The sequence below is a fragment of the Strix aluco genome, chromosome 1, assembly GCF_031877795.1.
Source record: "Strix aluco isolate bStrAlu1 chromosome 1, bStrAlu1.hap1, whole genome shotgun sequence".
NCBI classification, from domain to species: Eukaryota; Metazoa; Chordata; class Aves; order Strigiformes; family Strigidae; genus Strix; species Strix aluco.
In genome coordinates, this window is record NC_133931.1 from 120489594 (window position 1) to 120496567 (window position 6974).

The window sequence follows — 6974 nt, forward strand, 5'->3', positions numbered from 1 at the left end:
ACTGGCTAATACTTTATAGCGTAACTGTACCACTCCTAATTATGCTAGGCACCAAAAGTTCGTAACGGAATGCTTCAATCCACTGCATCTCGATTAAAAATAGTGTAACTCAAAAGAAACATTTCTTGACTAAGAGAAGGAGATGGCATTGAAAGATTTCCTCCTCTGCTTCCTCTGCACATAGTCATTAATGTTACAATCCCAGTTAAGAGCTATTCAGAATATGATAGTTAAAACTGGACAAAGACAGCTGTCATAGCAACAATAACAGATGCAGGCACAATTTTTAACCTCCTTCGCTTTTACAAAGAAAAATGCCAATAATAGCCATCGCAGAAAAGAGGATCTTGAAATACAGGTTTTAAGAGTCTGTCTTGCAATTAATGGGACTCCGTCAATGGTACGTACATCTCAGCACACCTAAGCAATGAAACACCACATCTGTACACTTCAATTTCAGACTTCTGATAAAGACTTTCTAGCAAAATCCATTTGTGAATTAAGCCATATTTCTAAGACATTCCCCATATAAATGGAATATACATACCAAATAAAGAAGGAAAATAAGAAGAGCCTTGAATGACACTTCCAGAAAAGATGCTGTGGTACCATACTACTGTTATGCTAAGTGCCCTTCCTGCAGGCAAAGCAGTAACAGACATGCTACCTTCAAATCCTACCATCTGTAAAGGTAAGAGCACGGATTTGCTCTTCCAGCTGTACTGACACTACACTTGCTAGGAGTAACTGCAAGTGCTGCCATGTTGTGGGAGAGGGAGCGATGGTTTGTATCCCCAAGGGACCTCTCTATATGTGCTCTAGAGCCCAACCTGCACCAGGAGCTTTTTCTCCAGGTTTTGAACCAGTTCTGCCGCCCAGATTTATCCACCTTTGAGCACATCCCACTACTCTAGTCTCTAAAGACTCGTTCTCAAAATAAATAAAGAATGGAAGCTTGAAACAAATGCAGTATGTTGGAATGAGTTACGACATCAGTGAAGCTTAGCACAGTCCAGAAAACCGATTATTCTTAGCAGTTACAAAGAACGCACTGACAGCCAACCTACAGGAGCAAGTGAGATGTGAACGATCTGGACCATCCATAAGCTGCACTGAACCTCTCCCAACTTACCATAATGGATTACTCTTTCAACCAAGATCACAATAATAATTAAACAAAAACCAAAGCCAAACCCAAATAAAAAACCCAAGGAACCCTATGTCCTCATCAATTAGTCTCCACTAAACTAATTACTGCTTTAAAGGAGAAGGTATTCATCTTAAAATCCCAATGCTGTACTTAACAGGTACAGACAAAATAAGTGTACTTGAAAATTATTCCTTGGTTCCGCTCCCCTTCTTTGTAGTCAAATCATATATTATAGTTTATTTTCAACTGAGAGACCTATCAGGGTGTTTGTGTGCGTGAATGGGAGGGTGAGATTCCATCTTTCTGACAAGTTCTTTATAAGAAGCATTTTACATGCAGATATAAACTCAGCTCTTCCACGAAACAGTTACTGCTGTTATTTGCCACAGAGGAACTAAGGAAACAAATCTTTTAATAGCTTATTCCTGATTTTACTATAACTGCACACAGATAAGGTTTTTTTAAAAGTTGTTAGGAGGTACATCTACACCAAAGTTTACTTGCCATAACAAAGATTTCCCTACCATGTAGATCTCCTGACAGCCATGTCCCAACAGGCTCCAAATCGTTTATACACATACCAAGTATTGTTCAAAGCAGACTTGCTTTAAGCATGATTAAATACCTGTTCAGTTTGAACTGTCCCAGTGCCAGGATAAACTACACTAAACTAGTTCGGACTGTTATCCCGCCGGGCACCAATAGCCTTTGAAACTCCCAGTACCCCAGAATCTGCTGCTTCTGGGAATTATGCCAGGAGCTGTGGGATAGCTCTCCACAGAGGACATTACAAATTAAATATTTTAGAAGTGTGCTTGTGTTTACATGGAGTAAGGCTGCAACAGTTCAGCATATGAGTCAGCATGGTTTGCATCCACATAGAACTGAGTAGTGCAGTTGGGAACTATAAATTTTCTAGGGAAACAAAGAGCGTGAAATGATTCCCCCAGGGGAATGCAGTCAGGCCGCACCTAGCAGGAGCGAACACTCACCTGAAGACAGGAATTTTGTTCAGAACTTTACTGCTGGAAAGCCCATGACTTCCCTGTGGTGATTTCAGAAGTTTCTACATAGCACAGACATTTTGGTCCTGCCTGTATCAGAGAGGTTAATACTGACACCATGGCCAGATAAACTTACAGGCACGCACATCCATACTAGGATACAGCTCTGAGTCTTAAAATTAACACTCAGCTCCTTTAAAGTGAAAGCTGAAGTGTATTTCCTATCAGGATAGCAGAGAAAAATTTTGAATGCATCTCAATACAGTAGCATCCAACAAAGTCTTCAGACAGGTAAGCAAAGCAGAACTGAAGAGCAAACTACTGTTGTGCATCTCACCATGCTGTTACCTATGGCCAGACGCATTTAAGGATCAGGCCAACACCCTTTTATTGAGCCCTCCAGAGGCACAGGAAAACAGGATGACATACCAAGCCTCTGAACATCCCACCAGGGAAGAAATTCTCGTGGCAGGAACAGCTGTCATGCCTGTGTTTCAAGAGCTGAGCACATTACCACTATCCCTTCCTCTTGTCTCCACAACAGGCACCTCTGTCCCATGGAGGCTCGACACAGACCATCAGGAAACCAGGACTGTTTCTCTGAAAACACAGGCTGGACCTCTGCCCCTGGTTGGTTACACAGGGCAGCACACAGAGCCGGAGGACTGCACATCCTCATTTTGAACTGCACTTTCGGGTCAGAGGTAATGACACCTCAGTGTAGTAACACTGCACAGTTCTGTTGTCATAAACCTCATTAGCCACGTGGAATCAGTCAAGAAAGGTTTCAATTTTCAAGTGGCTTTTGTTTTCATTTTGAACACAAGAGATTAAGATAACTACAGGCTGAGAACATTTTTCAGTATGATATAGTTCAGTTTACTCTTAAAGAAACACACTTGCTGCGATAAAAATAACCAGACTAGTTCAGAACATTTTCCATAAGCTGTCAGAGGGACTGTTTGCGCACCCAGAACTACGTATCTACCAGGATAACAACACTATCTTTCAGCACATGAGATGCTATCTGAGCCAGGATCGGTCTATGACGACACTAACAACTGTCGAAGACCCAGAACAATATCAAAACTAAATGAATAATTTTTGCTTCCTATTTGCTTCCCAGGCTTCATGCTGCTGCCCCCTGCCAAATAATAAACTTGAGTACACTCAGTCTTTGCAAAACCACTTAAGTCTCTCTTAAGAGTCATAATCCACGATCACGTGCAGTCTTTAAGAAGCATTAGTAAAATGGATCCAAAGGTGTCATTAAGTAGTCAGCTCTGCAGCACTGGGTGTCCGTGCTCTATGTAAAACGCTGCAAGAACTTCCACTTGTAACTATCAGCATACCCTTTACTTTATTGTTTCCCCCCTTTCTAACCATATCCTCGTTTTCTGGAGTTTGGACAAGTCGGGCAAGCTCCAGTCCCACTGCTGACCCATTTAAGGCAGGGAAGGTAAGTACTCGACCTCTGCAACACAGCCATTGGGCTCCGGGCCAAAGAGGTTCTGTGCATCAGTAAACAAGTACCCTGTTGATTCTGTCATCCTTAGTATCCCACTGTGCTGTAACCAACCAGCACCACGAGGTCCCTCTTTCTTTATTTACACCACACGCGCACGCCGCTGCTGCCTATGCCTTTTCTTCCCAGCTGAAAGAAGAGCCCAAAACTCTTTCAGAAATTTCTCAGCCCAGCTGCAAAGCAGCCCCTGGGCCGAGCGCAGCAACGGGAGAGCACCCTCTGCCGCGCCGCCGGCTCACTGCTCCTGCCCGCCCCGGGGGTGGCCCCCACAGCACCCCGCCGCCCTGCCCGGCCGCCTTCCCCGGGACGGAGGAGAAGGGCCGCGGCGCTCCGCCCGACAGCAGGTGCTGCCGCGGCCCCTGCGGGAAACCGCGGCGGGGACCGCAGGCGGGCGCAAGCCCCCGGTCCTCCGCCGGCTGCTGCGCTGAGGAGAAAGCCCAAAGCCGGACTGACAGCTCGGCCCCGGGCGGGGGGGAGGAGGGAGGCAGCGGCGAAGTTTCGGGCAGCACCTTCGCGACGGAAAACCCGCTCCCCGGACGGGCGAGGAGCCCGCGGCACCTCCTCAAAGGCGGAGGCGGCGGCCGCGTCCCGGGGGCAGCGCCCGCCCCGGCCCCGCGCGGTTTCCCTCCCGCGGGGAAGGGGCGGCGAGCGCGGCTGCAGCCGCCGCCGCCACTCACCTCACTGCCGGCGGCTCGAGGGCAGCCACAGCCTCCGGCGGCCTCTGCCCGTCCGTCCGCCCGCGCGTCGGTCGGTCGGTCGGTCGGTCCGTCCCTCAGGCCGGCCGGCGGGGCGGAGTGGGGCGGGGGCAGCGGCGCGGCCCCCCGCCGCAGGGGGCCGCCTCCTCGGCGGGGCGGGGCGGGGCGGCGCCCCTCGCCTCAGCGCCCTGGCGGGAGCGGACGTGCCCGACCCCGACCCCGACCCCGACCCCGACCCCAACCGGGCGCGCGGGGAGCAACGGGCGCGCGGCGCTGCACGGCCCCACGCGGGACGGGACGGGGCGGGGCGGGACGGACCCCTCGCGCCGGCTCCGCCCCCGCGCCCCCCGCGCGGCTCGCCCCGCTTCCGCGCGCCTCCTGGAGGCGCTGCTCCACTCCTTAAAGGGGCCGCGCCCGGCGTGGCTGGGGGCGAGGTGAGGCGAGGCGTGGCGGCGGGGCGCGGAGCCGGGCCACCGCGGGTGACCCGCGCGGGCAGCGACGCGAGAGGCACGTTTCGCCCGGACGGAGTCGCCTGCCGAGAGCCCCCCGGCGGAGGTTAACGGCCACCGAGGCGAAGCCCTTAGGTGGGGACTGAGGTGACGCAGCGGCACCAGCTCGTCCTCGCCCTCATCCCGCCGGGCCGCAACGGGCTGCCGGGACGGGCCGGGGCTCGGCGGAGGCCTGAGGGAGGTGTTGGGCCCCGCCCCAGACGCCATCCACGGCGGCCTCGGGGCGCCTCTTCCCGAGCAAGCTCGCGGGGCGTGGGGGACACCGCAGGCGGACCCCGCGGGGTGGCGGGTACCGAGGAGCTGCGTCCCAGCACATCCCAACCTCGGAGGCCAAGTCAGTGGCGGACCAGCTTCAGAGTCCCAGTGCTGCCCGCCGGGGAGCGTGAAGAGGCGGCCTGCCGCCGGCGTGGGGACCCGGGACCTCAGCCAGGGCCTTCCCCCTCATCGAACCATCGCGGCCTCTCCGGCCAGCGTGTTGAAGCGTGGTGGGAGTTTTTTGGGTCCCTGTCATCCTGTCTGACCAAAAAGAGTATTTAGTTATTTATTGACAGGGGACCAGGCCCAACGAGAGAGCTGCAGTGCAGCGAAGGAGCGAGGCAGGGCTCAGCAGCATAGCTCATGCGTTAGCGTAAGCGTATGGATGGCTCCTGCATTAGCAACATTTCTGGACAGTGTTTGTGGTGTACATTCAGGGACATAGGACTTTGTTTTCTTTATTAACTTACACATCCTTTCCAGGCTATCTCAACCAAATTGCAGAGTTTGCTCCTGTAGAGATGGAGCAAATCTTGGGAAGACCATGGTGAGAAGGCTGTCTAGAGGAACAATCAGTGTCCTTTCTCCCTACCAACTGAGACCGAAGAGTAGAAGCTGGGGGAAGCAGAAAGTTTTCATCACTTTTTATTTAAAGGGAAAAACTTCTTTTTTTTTTTTTTTTTCCTCAGGTGAGCTTGTTTAAAATTGAGGCATTGTTAGGAAGATGAAGGAAACACGTTTATGATGTTGTAGACTTTTCCTTAGTAGTGCAGCAAAGGTATTTGTCCACACAGTAAAAGGGAAACAGAGCATTCAAATTTTCTGCTATTAAACAGACCAGAAGATAGAATTATCCTTTTTTTTTTCATCTTCCTCTCATTTTAATCTTGTACTCTAGACAAATATTTTTCTAAGCGAATTCAAGCCTTGCTTCACTTTTATCAGATCTTACAAAGCAACCTGAAACATGACCACAGCAAATACCACATAGAGAATTACCAAATCATTTGAAGAATATGTTAAACATGGGAACTCAGGTAGAGAACACATGGAACTGAACAGATGACATGCTTCTGTTTCATTCAATTGCATATGCAAGAGCAGAGCTATCTTTTCCTCCATATCTGTGTGAAGTCTGTGCAGAGAAACAAGAAAATCTTAAGGTGTGGAAACTTGCTAAGATGAGGCAAACCTAAAAATTTTCGAATCAACACCCATCCAGTATCTCACAAGGCACACTACAAAGTATCTTTGTCTGCAGCACTAGAGCAGCTTTGTGCTCTAGATGAGCTCGGAACTGAGTATTTGAGGGCTTAGTTTGAAACATTGCTGGGCTTTATAACTTCGTGGCAGGCAGAAGTTTCTTAATTGCAGGATAATGATGTGCTGTGGGTACATGCCTTTTGCCTAGTGGTTATGAATTACTTTGTGCAGATACGTGAAACCCACATAAAATGGAAAGCAGAGATGTGACCTTCCAGTCTGATTGAGGGAGAAGAGGAAAGCTAGCATGGAAAGGAGGTCAAACATAAACCATAGCAAGGTTAAAATTCTTGGATTGAAAAAGTGACTTTGAAAATATGGTTTATCCTGCTGCCTTTCAACACAGTTTGTCCTGTTGTCCAACACCCCTCTTTGAAACCATCAAAGGCCTTCCCTTTCCTTAAGGAAAAAAAGAGGCAGCACCTTCTCACTAGGATTGTCAAGGTTTAGAGATGGAGTTCTGACCCTGTAAAAAATGCCCTGTAATAGGCCTGAGAGAATTGTCTGAGTGGAGGGGAGAAAAAGGTAATTGAAATGTTAAATTTGCTTTTGTTGTGATTGACAAGGTGCTGT

The 6974-nt window shown here is 49.9% G+C and overlaps 1 protein-coding gene across 2 annotated transcripts in view; it reads right to left on the bottom strand.

Moving 5' to 3' along the window:
• SVIL (supervillin) overlaps window positions 1–4508 on the bottom strand; it is a 146782-nt gene extending 142274 nt beyond the window's left edge. For both annotated transcript variants that reach the window (XM_074833194.1, XM_074833172.1), the window contains exon 1: window positions 4357–4508. The gene's annotated coding sequence lies outside the window, so the exon portion shown is untranslated. The remainder of the gene's footprint in view (window positions 1–4356) is intronic.
• Window positions 4509–6974: the final 2466 nt, after the last annotated feature.